General features: G+C 44.9%; 1 pseudogene; it reads left to right on the top strand.

Annotated features, from left to right (window-relative positions):
- The first annotated feature begins 462 nt into the window (after positions 1–462).
- Positions 463–24,865, top strand: LOC116569999 (annotated as a pseudogene).
- The last annotated feature ends 410 nt before the right edge of the window (positions 24,866–25,275 follow it).

Here is a 25,275-nt window from a genome sequence, read left to right as displayed (position 1 = left end):
CAAATATATGACCTAAGGATGGGGGTGGCATCTCTAAGTAGGATACCAATGACGGAAATCATAATAGTCACAGAGGGGACTGCCTCAAAAATGAAAGCAATCAAACAAATTAAAAAAAAAAAAAACAAGATAATTCTGAAGGCTGAAGAATAAAAATAAAATGTTAATATGAAAATTAAAAAAAAAAAACAGGAACTGTGACAAAAGTATTGTAGAAGTATCAACTATCATAACAGTATATCAACAAAATTAAAAGCCAACGACAATGAAGAAAAACATGTTGGTAACACAGGAAACAGACAAAGTATGCTTAATGAACACAAATCAACTGAAAGTCAGTAAGAACCCTGGTATGATTCTGTCATACACCACTGCTCTGTTGAGTGGCAGTCGCTGACCTCCTCCGCCTGTCTTCTCTCCTACTTCTGTGCTCGCCCCCATCCCACCCATGATGTCATGAGGATGGACATGAGCCCCCTGAGGCCCCACAACTCTCATTTTGGTTGTAAATTAAGACTGACACAGATTATGATTTTTAAGGCCGATAACAAATAAAGTGAGTACCGGTTATCTCTAAGAACAGTTGAAGGGCTGGTCCAAAGGCCAAGCTATACATTGTTGGACCAGTGACAAGGAATTAGGAGGGAAATCCGATCCCATTAGCAGCTTGCAAAATGTCTGTACAGGCAACTAACTCCCTTGGGCTTTGAAATAACAACACCTGTGGCCTGTGGTTGAGGCGTGGCTTGGGGCTTGTCTATATTAGTGGACGGCACTTAGAGCCAAAGGAAGATGCAGAATCAGTTGATGAAAAGTGAGATTCCTAAGTATATCCAGAGAGCAAGCAGCTCTTGGATGTGGTGGCAAGGTTCCCCACAAAGAAGTCAAACTTGCTGCTAAAGAAGGAAAAGAAGGAGGAAGAGGAAAAAAGAAGAAAACGCTCCAGTAAAGAAATTAATATGAGACACTCCAGCCAAAAGTGCACAAAAATCAAATCAGAAGGGAGTTGAGGGAAATTGGAAGGGGAGATGAACCATGAGAGACTATGGACTCTGAAAAACAATCTGAGGGTTTTGAAGGGGCGGGGGGTGGGAGGTTGGGGGAGCCAGGTGGTGGGTATTATGGAGGGCACGTATTGCATGGAGTACTGGCTGTGGTGCATAAACAATGAATTCTGTTATGCTGAAAAGAAATATAAATAAATAAATAAAAATTTTTTAAAAAATCAAACCAGAATGAAAATGATTCAAAACCCAGAACACCAAGATCAAAAGGTCAAGAATCTTAAAAAAAAAAAAAGAAAGAAAGAAAGAAAGAAAGAAAGAAAGAAAGAAAGAAAGAAAGAAAGAAAAAGAAAAAAGAAAGGAAAAACAGAGAAAAACAAAACAAAAAAAAACTCCTAAAACAACCAATGGAACTAGCTCTGTAGAAGACATTAAGGCAAAAATGCAAGCAAGTATGAAAAGGTCTTTCCAAAGGGAGAGCCAAGCTCATCAATCATAGGAAGCACAGCTCCTGGATGACTGCAAGATCTGTGGCAGTGGAGGAAGTCTCCTAAAGAAAACAGCTTAAAAAACAGCTTGTTAAAATTTTCCTTCTCATTTTCCTTCTGTAACAGTTGATCTCTGCCTGTCCTCATAATGCAGAGTGAGAACGCACCTTACTATGTCTGATAAACGTGGTCCAATAATGTGGTGTCCCAAAATGCCTATTCAGTTGTTGAAGGCAGAACTCCCCTTTTGCTTGGTTTTAAAATATGTATGGAAGGCTTTGACAGGACAAAGTAGTCGTGGTGGCCAAATGGAAATGGTGGAGAGAGAAAAATATATGTGTGAAGTAGACTTAGTTTTTTAATAAAGTTTAAAACTCAATGAGAAAAAGATGAGCATCTCAGTAGAAAAGATAATAGTTGGGGGCACCTGAGTGACATGACTGGTTAAGTGTCCAACTCTTGGTTTCTGCTCAGGTCATGATCTTAGGGTTGTGGGATCGAAACCCGAGTTGGGCTCCACACTCAGTGTGGTGTCTGCTTGAGATTCCCTCTCTCCCTCTCCCTCTGCCCCTTCTGCTCATCATCTCTCTCTTTAAGATAAATAAATAAATCTTAAAAAAAAAAGAAAACAAAAAAATAATAAACAAAGGACATGATCAGGCAATTTACAAACACAGAAACCCAAATATTCTTTTAAACATAATGTCCTTCATAATAAAAAAAAATGAAAATGAAAATATGCACAATTTTTCATTTCTCAAATTAGCCATTGAAAACACAAATAATAAAGCCCATTTTTGGAAAAAATATGGGGAACCCCATAAACCAGGTGGGAATGTCAACAGATGCTAGTTTTTCCAGGTTGATAATTTGGCACTAGAAATCAAAATCCTAAAATATGCATTTCATTGGACATTAGAATTCCAAGCTTAACCTAAGGAAATAATTGCAGATGAGCACAAAAGTAAATCTATAATGTCCATCGTAGTGTTGTTTTTAAGAGAGAAATAATATTGGGTACATTAATAGAAGAACGTAAAACAGAAGAGAGATTTAAAATAGCATTGGGAAGGTGTTAAGTTTTAAGGTGGCTTTCTGAACTACAGGATCCTATACTTATAAACACACTCTACATGCATAAATATATCACTAACATATACTCATAGAAAAAGACTAAAAGTAGAGAAGTAAATGTCAGTGGTGACTATCTATAATGAGATCATAGATGGTATTTATTTTGCTCTTTTTGCTTTTCCATAGATCCTAAATTTTCTTCAGATAACATGTAACTTTTTATAACAATAAAAACAGAATTTTAAAGGGAAAGCCAACAGTACAACAGGCTTCTGTTTCTCCCACCAAACTAAATGGCTTTCACTTACTGCTTCCAAAGATCACACTGCCTCTCTCTCTCCCCTGATCTGCATCCAACTCTGTAATAATTTCCTTCACATCATGAAAAAATTATCCAAAACCCCAAGCTCACTCATTCAATTAACTCCCTACCTCTTCCTTACTCAATATTCAATTAACATTGAATCACTTTAAGTCTTGCTATTTTAAAACCTGCTCGGGCTAATCTGTTTTTTTTTTTTTTTTTTTTTTAATGCTCAGCCCTTCTTTTTCCTTCTGAGTCTTCAAAACTATCCAAAGACAAGGGAAGGTTTGTAAACAAGTCACTCTGTTGTTCTATACAGAGATACGTCACCGGCTCTCCAGGCCCCAGTCCCTAGAGTCTGATGGGTGTGCAAAGCAAAATGGAACAACTTCGAAGCTTCTAACCTATATCGGATGGCATGCCAAGAAAAGCAGAGCATGGCAGGTGTGACATAAAAATACCAGACACAGGTCAAGGCAAAAATCTTTCAAAAAATACCTCACCTCACGTGGCTGTGCAGAAGACACGCTGAGCCCAGGCCATGCCGGGTGGGGCTCAGGGCTCTGTCCACAGGTGGCAACTTGGGTGATTTCGGATGAGCAGTTCACCTGTTCTGGGCCTCAGTGACATCATTTCCAAAACTATGGCATTATTTCTAAGGTGATGACCAAACTGATGGACATTTATGCCCTTTTCTCCAGTGAGTCATTTAATTCTACAGCATCATAACAGCCCCCTCAAAGAAGTTCCCAGCCCGGGATCACTATACATCTGTTTCTCTTCCTTACTGTGGATACTGAAGACGCTTAGCCTACTTCACAAGTCCAGCGTTCACCGCATCTTATGACCACAGATGGCTTTGGTCATTTTCTGCTGTTTTCTCCAGGCTTCTTTTTCTCCCCTTCCGCATCTTGATTCAGGCTACGTGTAAGTCACTTATTTGTCTCTGTCGACTGAGGATCGGCCTTTTATTTTTTTTTAACCTGAGGGAAGTTAGTCATTTGAAAGGCTTTAATCTATTACAACGTATCATAGATGTTGTTCCTTCAAGGTTAAGAGAGAGGCAGGAAAAAAACAGAAGGGGAAAGAATTATAAGAAGTATCACTCAGGTGGTCCACGGATGGGACTAACTTCTCATAAAGCTGGCAAACACCAACACCATTCTCCAACCAAAGCCAATCCCCTGACCCCTGACCTAAGTCAAAATAGATCAATACTAACTCCAAACACTGGCAAGGGTGTGGAGAAATGGGGTTCCTTGTACATTACTGGTGGGAATGTACAATGACACAGTCCCTCAGTAACACAGTGAGCCAGTGTCTCGTACAACTACATACGCACTCACCATATGGCCTAACAATTCCATTTGTGGCCAATTCTGCCAGACAAATGGAAACCTATGTGCACACAAAAACCTGTCCACGGATGTTCATAGCAGGTCTGCTCACAAAATCCCAAAACAGGAACCCACCGAAATGTCCTTCCGTGGATGGCTGGGTAGAGAAACATGGATCTATCAAAACCATGAAATACCACTCTGCAGTAAAAACAAACTTGACAGACACACCAACTCAGATGAAATGAAGAATCCCAAAAGGTTACACCTATACGATTTCATTTACACAACATTCTTGAAACGACAAAATTACAAAGATGGACCAAGACTGACAGTTGCCAGGGTTGGTGGGGCGGGGGAGGGAAGGAGGGAGCTGTAGCTGGAAAGGGTAGCGTGAGGGATCCTTGCAAAGAAACTGTCCTGGGTCTTCACTGCGGTGACGATCAAATCTGTACAGGTGACAAAATTACACAGAACTGCATACACACAAATGAATGCATGCAAAACTCGTGAAATCCAAGTAAGATTGCTGGGTTGTATCAATCTCATCAATATCAGTTTCCTGTTCTTGATATTGATGATGTGAGATGTTGAGAGACAGAGAGATCAATGCTAACAGCACGTATGTGGACAATAAAGAACCAGAATCAGCTTACGGTATTGTATTTTTCCTGTAAGGTTTTCCTATCCAATAGAAATGCAAATCTGTCCTCTAGTCCACACTCCCTGCAATTTTAAATTGCTCCTAACTTTGGGTGTTCTGCTTTGTGCTGGTTGTCATGGTGATGTTTAAAGGAGGGGAGAACCATAAAGTGCTATACAAAGATCCTACTTTCTCCAAGGAGCTAGAAGAAGGTCTCCTGAGTAGAGCACATATCTTGGTTACTTGCCCACAGAGTGCGGCCGGCCTCCACGGTCACCTGCAGAGAGAAATACCAGGGGGCGGACACCTCAGGGAGTGGACACAATCCGCAAGTGAAGAAAGACCAGAGCTGGCGAATAAACATGGCGTCTTGGTCCCGTGTCATGGGACGAACCTGAGGTGTAATCTACACCCTCTCTCAAAGGGTCGGGTCCCTAGCGGGAAGAAATCTCAGTTGCCCACAGCACTAATCTGCTGATGACTATGCCTTTTATGGCTTTTCCTTCTTAGAAACCCCCCCCCCTCCCCCGTCACCCTCATTCCACCTCCCGAGTAAACCGCTGGACCCAACTCCTCCTCTCAGGGTCTGCTTTCCGAAGGACCCAAACTCAGTGTGAATGCTGAGGATACGCTCGATGCAGACTGCACTGCCTGCTTCGAACAACTGATATTTTACTTTCCTTAATCAATACCAAAATCTTTTAAAAAAATTGTTTTTAACCTGCTACGAATTTCATGGAAATGTAACAAAACACAACTCATTTTATTTAAGACAGATGACAAGATCCTCGGGTAAATACAGTCTTGGTCATTTCTGAAGCTCTTCTCCTGTGTGCCTCGTAGCCAAATGGCCATCAGGCTGTTTAACAACTCACCGCAAAGCTCTTTTCATGCAGACTGCATTCACTTCAAACAATCCACATTCAGCACACACCTCTTCAGAAAACTGCCGTGCTTGTGTTCTAGATTCTGGAAGACAATCCAGAGCCCACAAATCCAGTAGGGTCATCGAAAGAGCTGACATGTCAGCCAGTTCCCAAGAGGAAACCTAAGGGACTTAGGAAAGTCACTTACAGAAAACTCTGGACTGAAAAAAAAAAATTTTTTAATGGAAGATTCTTTGAGATCCTGAAAACCATGCTAGATATAACCCCCCTGGACTATGAACCAGCCGTTGTCCTGGCAGTAACACTTTGAACCACTCTCCTCTGAATCTTAGCTGGTATCAAGGCTGCCCTCCAGGGTCAACATTTTCAGTGGTTCCACTATAAACATGCTCGTGTCCGTGTAACATCCGATGGGCTTGGGAGACAGGAGCCGGAAGAAAAATGAATCGGAAGTCTGAACACTTAGAGCCCAGCCCTGCCTGCATCTGAGGAGGGGGCGGCAGGAGGGAAAAGTTTTGGCCACAGCCCTTGGGACTTCCTGGGTCTCTACATGTCAGCATAATGAAGGGTTTGAATCAGATGAAAAGGACAAACCAAGCTTGACAAATCTGTGATGCTAGACAGTGCTTTGCTTAGGAGAAATGGGACCTGCTAGCAGTATTATTACCCATGCACTGATTCATTTAGCAATTACTAAGCCTCTTCTTTGTAGCAAGCACTGTATGAGGGATACCAAGTGTCCCCATGCATAAGCAGACAGGCCAGCCCCAGCCCTTGCCACAGCTCATGTTCTCACCTCCATACTTCCCTTCATCTAAGCTTCAACTGATCCAGATTCAATATCTCGGGAGCCAGCGTCCACCAGGCCAAGCTTGGGTCGTGTGCTTGACCTCAGACACTTCAACAAAACAGACAAAGAATCTGGCCTCTGTCAACTTCCATGGAGGCAGGCAGCAGGAAGTGGCTGTCACTGGGAACTGCCCACCCACCAAGATGACACACATAGCAAATTGCCCCAGCAGGAAATCAGCGTACTCAAAGGAAGAGGGGGATTTGAATGTTGGATGACACACGTCCTCTACATCTGTGTCCCTGAGCTCTCTGACACACAGTGCAAACGTTGTGTGTGCATATGTGCATCTTTGGGGAAGGGAGGACCCACAACCTTCACCCAGCTCTCCAGATGATTCTGGCTTAGGCAAAGAGAAGTTAAATCCAGGGGGGTTCTCTTGCGTTAGTGGGCAGATGGCTCTCCATTTCCTTTCTCCTGGCGTTCTCACATGAGACACAGCCATAAGGAATCTACTCAGGAATCTGGAAGTCTAGATTGGGATTGCCTTGCTGGCTCGATCTGAATCTCCATGTACTGTCACTACCACCTTCACCAAGAGGCTGGCAGAGAAAATATTAAGGACAATGTTCAGGACAAGGGTGCCATGCAGTGCCTAGGTCATGGGTCACATGGGGAACTTGCCAACATTTCATGGGTAAACAATAGTGGTTATGTTGGCCCAAGCTGGCAGTGATGTGACCCTCCTCTGATCACAGAAAGTTGATAGCATCAGGCTGCCCCAGGTCCCAATACCTACTTAGCATCAGAAATCCTGCTTCCACCACTGCCCTTTGCTATGGCTCCCCTCTCACTAAATAACTTGGTGTAATTAGGAGGCCAACACAAATGAAACTTTCACATGAAACCCATAATCCACATAAGAACGCAAAGACCTATAGTAGAAGTAGCCATACCCCCGTGTTCGGGGCTGTATACTATTCCAAAATGTTTCTATTCCCCTAATCTTTTTTTTTTAATTTTTATTTATTTATTTATTTGACAGACAGATCACAAGTAGGCAGAGAGGCACACAGAGAGATGAAGGGAAGCAGGCTCCTCGCTGAGCAGAGAGCCCGATGTGGGGCTCGATCCCAGGACCCTGGGATCATGACCTGAGCCAAAGGCAGAGGATTTAACCCACTGAGCCACCCAGGTGCCCCTCTATTCCCTTAATCTTAATGGATATTTTTAACATTTCCAATGTTTTACATTTCAATTATTACTACTGTGAGTGCATGCACATGAATGTTGCCTGACTACGTACTTCATCATAGATTCCCAGGGCCCAGCCTAGGTATAACTTCCCTTTTATTAAATAATGTGAAATTATTTTCCAAGCACATGTCCCACTTTACCCTCTCCCCAGCAGTGCATCAGAGTCCTGGTTGCTTTACATCCTCAGCATCACTTGAGAAGTTCAGACTTTCTAAATGTTACCCATCTCAGCTACTGAAAATGGCAGAGCAAGCTGGTCCTTCATTTGCCTTTCCCAAGATGATTTTTTGCCTATCAGTCCTCACTACCAGACATTTAGATCCAAAAAGCAGAAAGCATGCAGAGTTCAGGTTTGTGGCCTCTGCACATAGAACTTTCCAGCACACACAACCAGTTAATGGTGGTGGAGTGAATGATGGACATTCATGGGCTTCCCAATCCACAAGGCTCAGAAAGGAACACAATAGGAAGCCTGGGGTTGGAAAGAGAAGGACAGTGGAAGTTGACCAAACCCATCTCTTGCCAAGTGAGATGTCATGGACCACATGGGGAGAAGATACAGGGGAACAGAAGCACAGAGCCTTGAAGGAGGGAGCCTGCTCTGTTTTGTTTCTCTTCTCATAAAATCCTGCACCAAGTGGGGTTAAGAGCGGAGGGGAGGGGCACCTGGGTGGCTCAGTGGGTTAAGCCTCTGCCTTTGGCTCAGGTCATGATCTCAGGGTCCTGGGATCCAGTCCCACATTAGGCTCTCTGCTCGGCAGGGAGCCTGCTTCCCCCCCGCTCCCCGCCTGCCTCTCTGCCTACTTGTGATCTCTCTCTGTCAAATAAATAAATCCTTTTAAACAACAAATAAATAAATAAAAGAGCGGAGGGGAAATGAAGAGATTTGCCCCCAGAACCAGGAATAGGATTGCAAGTTCTTCTGTCACACTGACCAACTTCCTCATTGCCTCTATTCCTCAGACAGAGCCCAAAGAGGGCCCCCCCCCCAGGGTGGGAATAGGAGCTAGGCCAATGCTGAGTAAGTGCCCCGAGAGCCCAAAATCAGCCAGCAAGGATGCTGGTCATGGGCAGAGCCCTCGTGGCGTCTGCTGGGTACTGCTGTCACCCCAGGCTGCACTGTTAGACCTGCTTCCCCCTTGTCCTTCCCAGTCACCAGTGGCGCGTTCCTGGCAGCTGCCTCTTTGCAGAATTCTGCACCAAAATTAAACCCATCAAGCTGTCAGCCCGTTGCCGGGGCTGCTCCCATGTCAGCCCATGTCATGACAACCGATGATAGAAATTCAGGCTTCACGGGGAGCATCTGTTTCCTTTTTAAAATCGCTTTAAAAAGAAGCCTGAGCAAGGCGCCTGATGCTCGGGACAGTGCCGAATGCCGAGGCAGGCAGGCAGCCTCAGCACCTGCTGGGGCGGCACTTTCTCTAGAATTGAGGAAACCAGTGGGGGAGGGGGGCAGGCTTCCAGAAACAGCAGCCCTGGGAGGGAGCGAGCAAAGGACCCACAGAAGTCTGAGCTTCTCCTCCCTGGGGTCCTCCTCTTCTTAACCACGATGCAGCAAGTGCTTCTTCAAAGTCCAGCACTGTGCCTGGCCCTGGGTTACAACTCAGTTTTGCCTTCTCAGGAGGGTCTTTGTCCCGAGGCACTTCCAAAGCTTCCAAAATACTGGAGATTCTCTCCTCTGACCCCTACAGCATGGAGAGAGGGTTGAGGAAGGCCAGGGGGTTTCTTATCCCAAACACAAACAGTCTCCCCTTTGATGGGCCTGTGATTCAGGATTGCTCAGCGACATAAAATCTGGGGGAGAAAGAGCATTAGCTGAATCCCTGCTGAGTCCCTGTCTCCAGCTGCCCTTGGCCCTTGCCCAGGATCTATCTATCTATCTATCTATCTATCTATCTCTCTCTCTCTCACACACACACACACACACACACCACATGCCCCACACACAATGTATGTATTATTGTGTTGACTAAATAGCCCCAGACACAAATTAAGCACATTCGTATTCAGTGTTCAGCTTCTGAAAAATCTCAGCTTCCATCTTTCCCATTTCCCTCAGGAAACTGAAGCCCAGAGAAGTCAAGCAACTTCCAAAATTTCACAGTTTGATATTAACAAATAGGGGGGAGAAATCCCAGAATCTTCTGCTCTTGGATCTGAGTATGACCAAACAACAAAAACCAACTGGGAAGCCTTCCTCTAGAGAAACACAAGAATACTCTGCATGGCAGAGGAAAGGTTTATCTGATAGGATCTGGAAAGCAAGGAGTATCAGAAAGCACCTACTTTAAAGATGAATTTTAAAGAATGCACCCAGACCAGCTTTACCTTACTGCAGACAGGGATTAGAGTGAATTGAGGGTCAAGGAAATCCTTACAACCTGGGAAGTAAGTACGAATGAGACTTGAGTCTTCAGTGATGCAGAGGCCCCAGAATGCCTTAGGCAGCTCACAGCTGGGTGGCTGACCTGCCAGGAAGACTCTGCCTTGGCCGAGCACATGCATGTCCAAACCCACCTCCGGGGGTTTCTGCAGGTACAAGAAGAGATTTAGCATTCTTAAATGTTGTCTTATACCTCACTTCACAACGATGTTCTTTTTCTAGTTCCATGGGTCTTATTTGCTGTCCCACCTACACTAGGGTTTTCTCTGTCCCAGGTGCCTGCTATTAGTCCAAACAAATGAATCCTTGCTTACAGGGAAGGGAATGCTGTCAGGTTCCCCAAGTCTTAAATATGTGTCAAAAAGTCTGCTGGCTAAGTTCCAGTATCCATTCTCCACTCCTTCCCTAGTAAAAGAATTCTATTTTACCTGAGTGCTTAGGAATCTTTATTAAGAATCCATAGCAACATGCTGTGGATGGTGATAGCAATACTGGTTTTCACTGACTGAGCACATAGCATACACCAGGCACTGTTCTAAGAGCCCCATGTTAATTGCATATTTACCCCACACAGAAGCTCTCCGAGTAGATGACAGTTGAATCATCTTCATATTTACAGAAGAGCAACTCAAGGCACTGAGAGTTTATATATTTTTTCAAGTCATGCAGCCACTAAATGTCAGGGCCAACTTGAGTGCAGGAGTCTGTCCCAGATGATGTGTTTAATTCCTGTGGCTGCAGTGGATGGGGGTCAAAAGGGGAGCATGCGAGACCCGCCTCAGCCATGGGCTGGTCCGCTCACTCTGGCTGTCTGCGGTGATTTCCAAGGGGGCAAACATTCTGGGTGAAGTTCCACATGGTTGTGTAACGTTGGGCGAGTGTGCAGTAAGGAGTCAGTTCGGCAGGCCTGGGTTGTGCAGAGTCTTCATATTCTACGGGTCCTTCAGACTGACCCTTGAGCAGCAGCTCCTGAGAGATCACCTCTGAGCCTCTGGAATATTGTACTGGACAGAGTGTCTCTGTTTACCTGGAGCCATGGGCCACACCACACAGTTTCTCCCTAACAATGGGATTTGTGGCAGGAGTCTCGGACCCTGCTCCATAGTTTGACCTCTGAGTGGCAGACTGGGGACTGGGTAACTAGGGTCAGTCGATGGGGTGCTGTGTTCCTATGTGACGGATTCCCCAGGGATATCTCTGGACACCAAGGCTCCCGAGAGCTTCCCCAGTTAGCAAAACTTCATATATGTCATCATGGCCTGTAGCTGGGCAAATTCAGCACTGCCCATTGAGTACACGGGGACATGGCCACCAAAAGGTCATACCTACCATTTCCTGAACTCCACCGTATGATTTCAAGCTGCATCCTTCCAGTGTAATAAACTGTAACTGTGAGTACACCTGTTTCCCTGAGTCCTCTGAGTCCTTCTAGTGAACTATCAAGCCAGTGTGTAGACTCAGTGACCCCCGACACAAGTCAACTCTTCCCTCTGGCCCTCGGGGGCTTCAAATATCAAGTGAGGGAGTTGACCAAGCATGATTTCCAAGCATTCTTAAATGTTGTCTTATACCTCACTTCACAACGATGTTCTTTTTCTAGTTCCATGGGTCTTATTTGCTGTCCCACCTACACTAGGGTTTTCTCTGTCCCAGGTGCCTGCTATTAGTCCAAACAAATGAATCCTTGCTTACAGGGAAGGGAATGCTGTCAGGTTCCCCAAGTCTTAAATATGTGTCAAAAAGTCTGCTGGCTAAGTTCCAGTATCCATTCTCCACTCCTTCCCTAGTAAAAGAATTCTATTTTACCTGAGTGCTTAGGAATCTTTATTAAGAATAAATGTGGTATGGACTGGCATGTTTGTGTCTTCCCCAAATTCATATGCTGAAACCCTACCCCTCAATGTGATTATATGAGATTCAATCTTTGAAAAGTAAGTAGAATTCAATGAACAGAATCAGTGCCCTTATAAGTGTCATAAGAAAGACTACTTCCCTTCTCTGCTCTCCTCCATGGGAGGACACAGTGAGAAATCAGCACCTCAAAAGAAGGTGCTCACCAGAACCTGGTACACTGACCTTGGATTTCCAGGCTCCAGAACTGTCCGAAATAAATTTCTGTTGTTAATAAGCCACCCAGTCTAGGTATTTTGTTACAGCAGCCAGAATCAAGATACCAGTCTTCCTAGCAACTAGATGTGGCCATGTGACTTAGTACTGATCAATAGTGTGTGAGCAAAATTATAATTGTGTGGTTCCTGGGAAATGCCTTAAAGGAAGCCTGTGCTCCCTTCCTATCTGTCCCTCTTCCACAACGGTGACTGGTGGCGTGGGGTGGGGGGCAGGTCTGGATGACTTCCCTGTCCATCAGGAGGAAGCCATGTTCTAAAGATGACAGCACAGGGAGATGAAGTCTGGCTCTCCAGGGACTCAATGAAGGCACCAGTCAGCCATGAACTGTCTCCTCTACATTTCTTTTTCACAAGCAACAAATAGCATCCGTCTTGTTTAAGCCACTGTTATTTTGGGTTTTCTGTCACATAGCTCTCCTAACCAACACAGGCTGCATCTCCCACCTAATGAGAGACTTAGCAGGGCTCCCCATCTGAGCCCATCTAGTGCCTGTACAAAAAAGCAATGATGATTCATTTAAAAGCACTCTATTCAGAATATGATCTTCTCCTATTTCCTACAAATCAAATTACCAAGAGACCAATTGGATTTTTCAAGTCCTTCAAAATGTTCTTTTTAGATGTTCTTGGTATTAAACAGTAAGAGAATTTAAATGGCATCAACCAAACACGCAGATGTGACTGTGATGATAAGTTACATAAATCTGTGACAGAAAGAACCTCACCAGAGCACACGGATACAGCCGAGATGGGAAAACAGTGAGCTGGATTTCACAGATTGTTTCTAGCTACTACCATCTTTTCATAGGTGACCATCTTCCCTGCTCCTAGGGAGACTGACATTCAAACAGTTTAGGGTAGTAAGAGGCTGGGAGCCTTAATATACTCGTTTCTGGAACTCACATTGTCTCTGGTCCCTGAGCTCATGGAAAACAGAAGCTGAAGTGGTGTCTCCTTCACCAAGTACATCCCTTGTGCCAAGCACAGTGCTGGGCCCAGAATAAGCTCAGTGTCAGGGGCTTGGCTTTAATCCCCATCTCTGTCAGCTCCATGCAGGTACTATAACCAAGGGACAAAACCTGAGCCCTTGCCAATATTCCCCTTTTCGTAATGGTTTATTGAGCCCTCCTACACACCAGACACTGTGCCGAACACTTCGCGTTCATCTTCTGTACTCTTCACAGCAACGCTGTGAAGTGGGGACTTTGAGTATCCCCATTCTACAAGGGAAGCAGAGGAGGCCCAAAGGAGTGAAATTTCTTGCCCGGAGTTATCTAGCTATCAAGGGGCAGACTGTGGATTCAGGGACAGCAGCTTGTTCTTATTGTTGCTCTTCTTGTTGCTGTCATGGACTCAAAAGAGGGGAGGGAACAAACGTTTGTGGGATGCCCGTGTCTGCTTGGGTCAGGACTATGCCTGACATTTTATCTATATTGTTTCATTTCATCTGCCCAGAGGCTTATTCCCAATATACAGATAAGGTAATTGGAACTTGGGAGGTCAAAAGAGATCCCGCAAGACTGCAGCTCTCATGGTAGCAAATGGACTTCACTGCAGGGCTCCCTGACTTCCAAGCCCACACACTTTCCATTCCTCCATGCTCCATCCAGGCCCACTCCCCATGCCATACAGGCTCCCAACAACTCTTCCTGAAAGACCAACAATTTCAGTTCTAATAAAGATGATTGCCACTGATTAGGAAAGCTTTTTACTATTAAAATCATTTAGGCTCCAACCCATCCAAAAAAAAATCTGAGGCAATGCAAAAGACCATCTAGAGGTTAATAAAATAATTATTTTATCAGATATCAAATGAGGGAGTTGACCAACCTCCAATATATATTCATGTATACGAAGTAATTATTGTTAATGGGGAATGTCTGTTGCTGATTTGTCTTAACAAAGCCAGTTGGGTCTTGGTCTGGCATAGCAGAATTGGGGGTGCCAGTCGGGTTTGGCAGGCAGACTCACAAGACACAAAGACTTTAATCTTGTACCATATTTCCTCAGCTTTATGGAAGGATATAGACCTGGAGTTATAGGTACAGCATTTTCAGTTCCTTTGGAGGCCCAGCAGCCACCTGAGGGCACAGCTTCTTCTGTCTCCTCATCCACATGGGACACATGCATGATGGTCAACGATGGGAGCTGAGGTGCGTGGGGAGTCACCTGACACAGAGAAACACAGAACACCTCGGTCCCTCACCCGTCTTTAATACCATCTTCAACCTGTAGGCTCAGGGCCTGAAGGCCCACTCACAGCTAACCCGCCCCAGATGATGTCTCCCCAGTCAGGGATCTCACAGATATGACAGTTGCTATTTGTCCCACCTCTGGAGTTTCCACAGAACAATGCTGTGGGAAGAAGGTCAACTCTGGTCTGATGGCAACTCTTAACTCCGAGGTGTCACACTAAGAGATAAGAACGCTCAAAGAGCTATGTTGTAGCATGTCAATTCTCCATCAGGCTGAAAGTAACAGGAAAACCCAACTAATATTTCCTTCAACATGCAGGCGTTGATTTTCTCCCAGCAGTAGCCCAGTGACGAGGTGCTGAGCTGGGGTGAATCCTGAGACGCTGTTTGTTGCCTTGTGGCCACCATACATGATGCTGTGCCATATGGGGTCCTAGCCACAGGACAAGCAGAAAAGGAGGGGAAAGGGAAAAGGGGGAAAAATCTGTAATAGGAAACTTTCCCCCAAATTCCCAGCAGATATCCCCTCACATCCCATTGGCTTTAGCTACCTCACAGAGCCACTGTTATCTGCAAGAGAATCTGGGAAAGCGAGTGTCCTCAGCTCACCAAAGAGCTGCCCCAAACACAGAAGGGTTCTGTTCATAAGAAAGATGGGACAATCAGATAGAGGGTAAATGAGCAGGTAATCCGCAATTCCTATCATACATGGCAACCGAGAAGAGAGTTTTCAAACCCACCAGGCCCTACACAATTTTAGGCTGCCTGCTTTACACACACGGGCCTCTTCCCAACAAGCAGAACTCATTCCATCTGCCCCTAGCTTCTTCCTCCTGTGAGCGCCCCATACACACAACAGTGTGCTACACAAACACAGGTCTCTTTGCTCAGCATACCACCCCCCCATTCTCTCCACTTGCCATCTGACTTTTGGGGAAATCCCCAAGAGATTTATATCCCTGGCCTCATTTTTAGAGCTCCAGTAAGGGCTTGGTTTTTACAAATGGACTTTAGAAAGAATGGTCAAGAACACAATGGCGGGGGCCACTGTTCCTTTAGGCAGATCCCCAGGTTTGCATGTTTTTTCTTATTTTGCCAACCAAATGCTGAGCCCTAGAACATACTTTAAAAACAAAATGGCTATGATGACCTAGATATTTCTTTGAGTATCTTGGGATTATTCGCAGAGTCTACACTAGTTAAAGCTTCCTTAGTAGGTAGTGAGCTCCTTGATATGAGAGACAGCCCACAGGCTGGCCAGCCACCTCTTAAAGGCAGCAGAGTGTGCTAGGTATCAGAGAAAGGAGAGACATTTCTTTCTGACTCCAAAAGACAATGGTTTGGAAATCTGTAGCTTGCTTTAGTTTCCCTGTTAAAACAGCATCAAGAAAAAGTTGTGAGGCTCCCAACAAAGGGAAAGATGAGTCATAGAGTTTAAAAACTGGGTTAAGGGAAGCTTAGTTCTAAACCTGCCCTGTGGTTGACTGGGATGGAATTCTAGATGGTTCTCCTGGACACCAATTTAGAATTTAGGGTTTGGGATTTCTTTTATTTTTTTTTTAATTATTTTTAAAGATTTTATTTATTTATTTGAAAGACTGAGAGAGAGAGAGAGCGCATGAGAAAAGGAGGGTCAGAGGGAGAAGCAGACTCCCTGCAAACAGGGAGCCTGATGTGGGACTCAGTCCTGGGACTCCAGGATCATGACCTGAGCGCAACAAACTGAGCCACCAAGGTGCCCTTATTTATTTATTTATTTATCTCCTGAGAAGAGGTACCTCATGGCAGCTTCATGATGGTGATGGGTTTTTATCTGGAAGCTGCCTCTTGAGGACACCCCAACCTGGCTCGTATTTCATAAGCTAGGAATCGAAGGGACAGGAACTATTAATAATAATACAACTATCAAAATAAAACTAACCTCTCCTCTCCTTCAGGTGGGGAATCTGAGAATGGGAAGAGAAAAGATTACTGAAGGCAAAAAAAAAAGCTCTGGAATGAAATCTTCATCCTAGAGTTTTAGAACCTAAAAGATCTACAAAGAAGGTACACAAGTTCCTAACATGCTCCAGTTCAAATCCTTCAAACATGCTCTAGATCAAATATTCTAATGTGCTTCCAGATCCTAACATGCTCTAAATCAAGTCAAATCTGCTTCTACATAGTGGGTCTTAAGATCACAAGGAATTTTGGGGAGAGGTAAGGAAATACAATTTTTTTGCTACTGGAGAAATATTTAGAAAATAATAACCCACATGTGGTAGACTGATTACAAAAACAACCTCCATTATTTACCACTCCCCGTACTCATAACCTTTATCATGTGATTCTGTAGCTCCTACTGTCACAAGGTGAAGTCTACCTCGCCACCCTAGAATCTGGGCCTGGAACTTTGCAATAGAATGTGGCAGAAGTGACAATGTTTGGTCAATTCTAAGTCTGGGTCTTAAGAGAACTTGCTCATGTCTGCTCTCTTTCAAAAACATTCCCACTGCTATGTGAACAAGACCAGACTAACCAGCCAGAGGATAAGAGGTCTCATGGATAAAAGCCCAGCCAAGGCCATTCCAGATTCATCCATAGCCAGCCAGCCACCAAACATGTGAGAAAGACCAGCCGAGATTAGCAGAACTGCCTGACTGACCTATAGCTGACTTCGGATGTATGGAGGAGGCAATCCAGGAGCTGAAGAACCCACAGACTTGTGGGCAAATTATAAATGCTTATTGTTTTAAGGCAGGGTCAGCAAACTTTCTCCACAAAGGGTCAGATAGTAAATATTTTAGGCTCGGGCCACATCTGGTCTCTGGGGCATATTCTTATTTTTGTTTTTCAAACACTTTAAAAATACAAAACCATTGTTAGCCTGTGAGTCCTATAAAAACATGCTGTGGGCCAAATTGGGGCACAGTTTTCCATCTGGCCTAAGCCACTGTGCTTTGGGATGGATTGTTACACAGTGATAGCTAGCTAACGTAACCACATGGCACGGGTTTGCTCTTAGATCTCATTCCCTTGCAGACAGAGATGAAACCATGGGGGTTCTTGCCTCTGGGATGAAGAGACTGCCTGCCGTAAAAACGAAAAAGCCACTGATCAACTCTGAGTCTCAAAGCTGATTTTGTCAGTTCCTTTTATAAAAACAACAGCCTGAAAGCCCATCTTTCTGGTGAGGAAGATTTCTAAACTTCAGGGACTACTAGTCAAGATTACGCAATTCCAGAGGAGACTGCCAGCATTTAATCCCAAAAAGTTAGGTAAAATCAGTCTGCATCAGTGGAAACCACTGCTGCTGTAAGACCAGAGCTGTCATCCTACAGTAAATACCAGCAAGGAGCCAGGGTCACAGTAAGTCTGCCTTTTCCTCTATGACCATAAAGTCACGTCAACCCAAGTTTCTAAACTCTAGATTCTGAGGAGATAGAAGGAAAAGAAAAAGGAAGTAAGAAACACTGAGCATCTATCTGAGTCATGCCCATGGAGAATGAATAGACCATTTAAGTCATTCAATTGGACTGAGTTTACTGGATTGGACTAAATTTAGTTTTTCCTTGCTACTCAGTGGGTTGGAAACTTAAAAAGGAGATAGATCAGTCATAGGAAATAAGCCTGTTATGAGTTGAATTATGTCCCCAAAAAGAGGTATCGAAATCCTAACACCCAGTACCTATGAATGTGATCTTCTTTAGAAGTAGGGTCTTTGAGGATGTAATAAATTACAATAAGGTCTTTAGGGTGGGCTCTAATCCAAGGTATCCTTATAAATGGAGAAGAAAACAGAGACAGGAGAAGGCCATGTGGTGATGGGGGCAGAGCCTGAAATTACGCAGTTGCAAGCCAAGAAATACCAAGGATTTGCCAGGAACACCAGAAGCTAAGAGAAAGGCATGAAACAGATTCTCCCTTATAGCCCAAGAGGGAGGCCCCAGGGGCCCAGTGTGGCCCTGCCAATGCTTTGACTTTGGACATGCAGCCTCCAGAATTCAGCAGGGATAAATCTTTCTTGTTTGAAACCACCCAGTTTCAGCAACCACAGGAAACGAACACCATGTCCATTTCTTTTTTAGAAAAGTAACTATATCTGCTAATTGATAATGATTTCAACCCTGTGTCTCTTAAGTTCCATTTCCGAAACTTGAAGGAGTTCCAGAGGGTCCCTCAAACACTGGCAGAAATGGGAGCATCATTCTCCCCACAGAGCAGATTCAGATGAACATGGAGACCCAGCATGAAGGTGTATTCTCTGAAGACTTCTGTTTTGGTTTGTGTTTGAGTTTGGTTTTGTTTTCGTTGTTGTTGTTGTTGTTTTAAGGTTGTATTTATTTATTTGAGAGAGAGCAAGCAAGAGAGCTCGAACAGAGGGAGAAGCAGACTCCCCACTGAGCAGGGAGCCCGAGGTGAGGCTTAATTCCAGGACCCTGAGATCATGACCTGAGCCAAAGGCAAATACTTAACTGACTGAGTCACCCAGGCACCCCTGGATTTGAGTTTTGAAGGGAAAAGGTTGCTTTAAAAAGGTAAGGTGGTTCAAAGAACAATTTGCCTTTTCAGGGCCCTAACTTTGGTGTGCATTAAAATCATCCAGAAAACAAAGGTTTCTGAGCCCTATCCTCAATATTCTTTTTTTTTTTTTTTAAGATTTTATTTATTAGACAGAGATCACAAGTAGGCAGAGAGGCAGGCAGAGAGAGAGGAGGAAGCAGGCTCTCCGCGGAGCAGGCACTCAATCCCAAGACCCCGGATCATGACCTGAGCCAAAGGCAGAGGCTTTAACCCACTGAGCCACCCAGGCTCCCTATCCTCCATATTCTGACTCACTTTTTCCAGAGAATGAAATCTAAGAACTATATCTTGAACAAGCACGTTCAAGGGATTCTGGTGAAATAGACAGAAAAACCCTTTCCCAAAAGCATTCATGGAGGGACCCCAAAATTCAAAGTGGCATGGAGTTCCCATTCATCTCCTGCCTGCCCAGAAAACTGTCCCGGTATGGGGACTGGCCGAAATGGGAGAGCTTGGACAGAGTGCACTTTCCATCTGTGGCATCCCTCAGGGCAGAAGAGAAGCAAGGCAGAACTAGCCTCCCCGTGGAAGTTCCTCACCCTTCCCAAGTTTGGACCCTGAACAAGACTCTGAGAAAAAAGCACCCCCTGGTGGCCATGTTTAGCTTTCCCTGTACCTAGCAACCGGAACAGGGCCAGTAGCTAGCTACAAGGCCCCCACATAAATGGATGGCACTATATCAGTAAAGCAGGGCAATGAAGCAACTTATTGTGATCTTGACTCATATGGCAATAAATATGAAATCGAAACACAGAAGCAGAACATCCACAGGAAATGGCAACAGCATTTTATGGGTCTTAAATTTCATAGCAGCAGAGAAAATCACTACCGGGCTCTGAGAAGCTGAAGCCAGTCTTTTTTTTTTTTTTTTTCTCCCAAATCCATTCCAGAAGAAAGCAAGGCAAAACTGAAGAACACAGAGCTCAGTTAGGGGGAGGTCAGGGGGAGTCAAGCCATTTGGAGAGAAAATCTCTGTAGTTTTTTTTTTTCTTAATCTTTTATTTTTTTATTAACATAGAATGTATGAAAATCTCTAGTTTTAAGAGGGAAACATTTGAGCAGCATAAATCAAAAGAAATTAAGATTCTTAAAATGCATTTGGTTTTTTAAAAGCAGCCAATAACTAGTACAAATAAATTTTGTTTTCTCCTTCCTACTCCATCCCATGAATTAAATTACAAAACGGGGAAATGATGAATCTCCGAATTTGGCCTCCAAGCCCATCAATCCCTATCGTTTGCAAGCACCTGCATGTTTGTGATAATTTCATAATTTCTCTGAACACCTACTATGTGTCTGACCCTTCGCATACATTGTCTCTAATCATCTGAGCAATCCTGTAGGTAGCTAATACTAATCACACGTTTCAGAAGAACTGACAGCCAGTGTAATTAAACCAGCTCACTAGTACTAAGGGTGGGATTAGGACACCAGCCTTCCTGACCCCAGAACTCAAGGTTAATCTCAGATTAGTTTCTCTGAAGAACTTGAAACATGTCTTGAACTTCCATTTTGCACAATAAAATAATACTAGAAGTGGGGATTCACCTTAGCCAGGCAAGAGTATCTCATTGAGCTAAAGAAAATATTCTAAAACTGGATTGTGGTGATGGTTGAAAAACTCTATAAACTTAACAAAAATCATTAAATTGGGGCAGCCGGGTGGCTCAGTGGGTCAAGCCTCTGCCTTTGGCTCAGGTCATGATCCCAAGGTCCTGGGATCGAGCCCCACATCGGGCTCTCCATTCGGTGGGGAGCCTGCTTCTCCCTCTCTCTCTCTGTCTGCCTCTCTGCCTACTTCTGCCTACTTGCAATTTCTCTCTCTCTGTCAAATAAATAAATAAATAATCTTTAACAAAAAATAAAAATTAAAATAAATAAACTAATTAATAAAAATCATTGAATTATGTACTTAAAATGGGTAGATTTCTGATATGCAAATTATATGCATAGAAAATGCAATATAAAAAAGAATAATATATTGAAACCAAAAGTCAAATAATAATGATGATGATGATGTCATATTAAGTCTATGGGAGATAGATTTGTTTCCCCATAAACCTGGGGACAAAATTAAGGGTAGAGTTGATGAAGAGATAACTGCCCACCACAGAGCAGGCCCCGGGGCTTTATCATGAAGACAGACTCAGGCAACATCAGCCTCTCTCTGTGGCTGAATTTCTCTCCTGAGAGACAACCACTTTCCTATCATATGGGAAATATGTGACTCCTTCTTCTTCCCTTCTTCCAAAACCTATTTGCAGGCCTTTGTTTATACTCAAGTGTAAATGACTGATTCATGTTTAAAGGGCCTCTCTTCTAAAGAAAATACATAATTTTAGAACTCCAAATATTCGATCCTCCCCTCTCTACTAAAGAACATAGAGACAGACCGTTTCACTTGGATGTCCAAGTGACTTCAAAATCAACAAGCAACATCTAAACCCATTATCATCACACCACCAATGATCCCCCAGGTCGAAATGTCCACCTTTCTAACTTCCTTAAGCCTGCTGGTCATCCACATTTCTCTGGCTCTCTTGCCACCTGCTAACATAGGTCTCAACCCCTCGAAAAGTCCCTGAACTCCAAGTACTTCTGGAGAACACCAGAGATTAGGTCCTGTAAGTTCTCAGATCATCTGTGCCTGTCAGAGGGCATCTGTCACTTTTATCTTCCTCTCCTGCTCCAACCTCCTCCATTCCAACCTTGGAACACAAGTGCCATTCTGCTCTGGACCATGACTCCCACTGTGTCGTCCCTTTGCTAGCTGGCATTCTGCTCTAGGGTACCTGTGTGTCCCCTGGACACGGCGGGCAGCCCTGGTACCTCTGTTGGCAGGTGGGAGAGAGAGAGCTGAGGGCCAGAGCTGTGCAGTGTTCTACGTTGACGTGAGAGAGTTCTCCTCCTCTTTCATGTGCTACACTGTTAGGAAGGTCCCAAATCAATCCTGCCTTCCTCCCAACACCCCACAAAAGGAAATCCAGAATTAAATCTAGGGATGTTTATCTGAATAAGATCTTCTATCTGGAACGACTACCAAACCATTGTTTTTCTTCAATAAACAGAAATATCACCAAAGGGTCATTTTTCATCTCGATGGACAAACCATCCAAGCACTTCGCAGTGTTTTACCCAGAGTGAAATCACACTGCAGTCCGCTTTTATAGCTCAATCCGCAGGGACCGTCGCACTCCAGAGAAGCTTCAAATTACCCCCGAGGCCAGAGAAACTAACCTGACATTGTTTTAGAGAACTCTAGCGCAAGGCAGGGATCTTAACAGGAGAGAATGCCATAAACCTCCTTCTTAATGGGGTCTCCTTTAGGAAAGCCCATAAGAAAGCTGCAAAGGTATTCTCCAGAGACAGTTAACAGACAATTGTGCCAATCAGTTTTTTAGAAAATCAATGTTTTGGCCTATGGTAAAGCTGTACTCCTTGATCTGGATGAATTTGGGCAGTTCTGCCTGGTTTTTTCTCCCTTGATTCTTTTTTTTTTTTTTTCTCCCTTGATTCTAATCCTGGGCAACCCTCTGAGTCTTGCCTTTTCAATGCACTGTTCTCTAGCATCACTTTAAAAAATCAGCCTCATTTTTTCCTTCTTAGTCAAAAGCAGCAACAAAATATGTTGATTTCATTTATGTCTCCCAGGATTCTAAAGACTCTATAAAGATATGATGCCAGCGCTACCTGGGACCCTGCTGCTGGGTATCATGATCTCTTGGAAATCCGCGCTTCTCCTCATACTCACTACCTAGTCCTACGTGCGCTTTCACACTGGGGATTTCCAGTCCCTGCTCTTCACCCTAGTAACTGCTCCTTTCTGCGCAGACAGGGTTTGCGACATACTTTCCTAAAGAGCTTTCCTTCTTTTGTTTCAATGACTATTTTGAGAAAGAAACTAGATAAGGTCTTTGGAATTACCTACCATGTCTTGGAGAAGGCAAAGAAAGCATGACCCCCATGCCATGCGAGCTCTCCAAGATCCCCCCATCGGGACACCAGGCGACATCACTCACTGAGTCTCCCTGCCCTGGACGCTGGCAATGGGACAACCCGCCATACCCAAGGTGGGGCCCAGGCAGCCACAGACGAACATAGTCACCACAGAGGATTTGTCAGGCAGGTGAGACGTACCTAGTGCTCTGTGAGTCACTTAGAACATGCTGACACGATCTGTCCTCATAGAAGGTGAAAGTATAGCTGGAGAAGTAAACTCAGCTTCTGGGAAACAGGAGGGAACAAGGAGCGAGCACAAAGCCAAGGGGATGGGGAGAGGGCACCGATTCTTAGAAAACCAGGAGTTTGGGAAAATGAAGGTGGATCAGAGGAAGCTTCTCGAAGGAATGAGCATTGAATGAGCAGGATTATAAGAGGCAGAAGGGGCCGAGGAAAGCATTTATGGTGGTGGGCGAGCGATTACAGAAAAGGTACAAAGAAAGCCGGTACGGGGTGGGGCAGGATCAGTCATCGGCCAGGAAAGAGAAAGCAAGCCGCTCCAGCACACCACGGACAAAGGGTTTAATAGCAAGTTCGTCTGCAGAGGGGAAGGCCCGTGTAAGAAACCACACAGGGTTTGAGGTCTCCTCAGGCCAGTGGGCCAGCGACAGTGGGGAGCTGTGGTAGCCACAATCCTCCCGGGACAAGGGGAAAGAGTGAGTACCAGGACCCGGAGAGGCTCGCTCTCCAGGGGAGACCAACACAAGCTGTGCTAAAAGCAACCACCAGTCTACAGAGAAGCTAGATTGGGGAGGAGAGGGGAAAGTCCCTTCCTTCCAAAGGTCACATGTTCTGCCCTGGTCACAGCAGGGGGCCAAAAAAGTATGACATTCTGAGCTCTCTGCCACCCCCAGAGAGATTTCTCTGCCCTTCCTTAATGCAGAGCTGGACAGAGCCCCCAGAGTGGTGGCCCAGCCATGGCCTCGGCGCTCCCTCTTGTCGGCTGACGCTCCTGGGGCAGGTCAGCGAGATGAGAGAGACTTTCCGGTTGGAGAGTCCCCAGCCATACATGGATTTATGCTGCACCCAGTTCCTGCGGGAGGAAGGTCTGTTCTGACATCAAACAGTCCGTCAGCATTGCCGTTCCAGAAACTGGTAGCATGATGAGTGGGCCCCACAAAGGTAGCGGGGTAACGGTTAGCTCATCTCTAATTATATGGGATTTACGATTAGGCAGCAAGTTTATTTTGGAACACTGCAGTAACAAGACACACAGCAGTGGTGAGGCCGAGGGGGCGGAGTTCTAGCTTGGCCTTTAGAATATAATAGCTTGTCATTGCCATGGAAACCAGCTCCCGGGGAGTTGCAGGCACCTTATTCTATAATTATAAGAGATCTGATAAGGGCTGGGGTTGGGGGGTTGGGGGGTGGTGGTGTGTATTTTTTTTTTCTTTATAAATTGTATTCGGTGGCTGAAAATAGAAGAACCTGGAGAACAAAGCCTGTTATTAACCACCATCTGCTAAAAGGCGTCTGCACTTCAGCTGCCTGGAGAGGCTCTTCTGCAAGGCCCTGCAGATGTGCCCAGAATGCCAGGGGTCGCTGGGAACTCGAGGGGCCCGTGCCGGGAAAGGGGGAAGGTGTGTCCGGGCCCGCCACGTGCGAACGTGGCTTCGAGCTGAAATGGCCGTGCTGGGGTGTTGGGATGGACTGCCCCCTCTGCCTGAGGGCAGGCTGCTCCGGGCCCCCACCCCAAGGCAATCTGCGGGGTCTCCTTGTCTCCTCTCCACGCCTCCCCCTTCCTTCTCAGATTTCAGCTGCGGGTGGAACCGCAGCCCTCCCAGCCTCCGGGAGCTTGAGCTCATTTCTTAGGCTTTCTGAACCTCCGTTCTTTTTGTGATGAAGGACTGTTAGGGGGAATTACATGAAGATGATGGGAACAGGTTTGGCAAAGTGGACACTTCGCTGCTCGCAGCTGGATTCTCTGAAGAACGGAGCCAAACTTGATTTGGGAGAAAATCTCCCTTCATTTAAAAATCAAACCCCCTATTTTCCAGTTGGATGAGTTTACCAATAATTCCACAGTAGATGTTAAAGAGAACAGAAATGCCCCTTATTAGAACAATAATAATAATCAATAGCTCCCATTTGTATAGCGTTTAATGGCTTCAAAGTGTCATCACCATATTTTATTGTAGTTATATGTTGCCTTACTGGAGTGAGCTCTGGGTTGATTCATTTGTAAGGAAGCCCAGGCAGTTTGGAAAGCTGCTTTCCTAAAA

This window comes from Mustela erminea, chromosome 12 (genome assembly GCF_009829155.1).
Source record: "Mustela erminea isolate mMusErm1 chromosome 12, mMusErm1.Pri, whole genome shotgun sequence".
Taxonomy (NCBI): domain Eukaryota; kingdom Metazoa; phylum Chordata; class Mammalia; order Carnivora; family Mustelidae; genus Mustela; species Mustela erminea.
The sequence above is the reverse complement of the archived record's forward strand: the minus strand, read 5'-3'. Positions and strand labels throughout refer to the sequence as shown.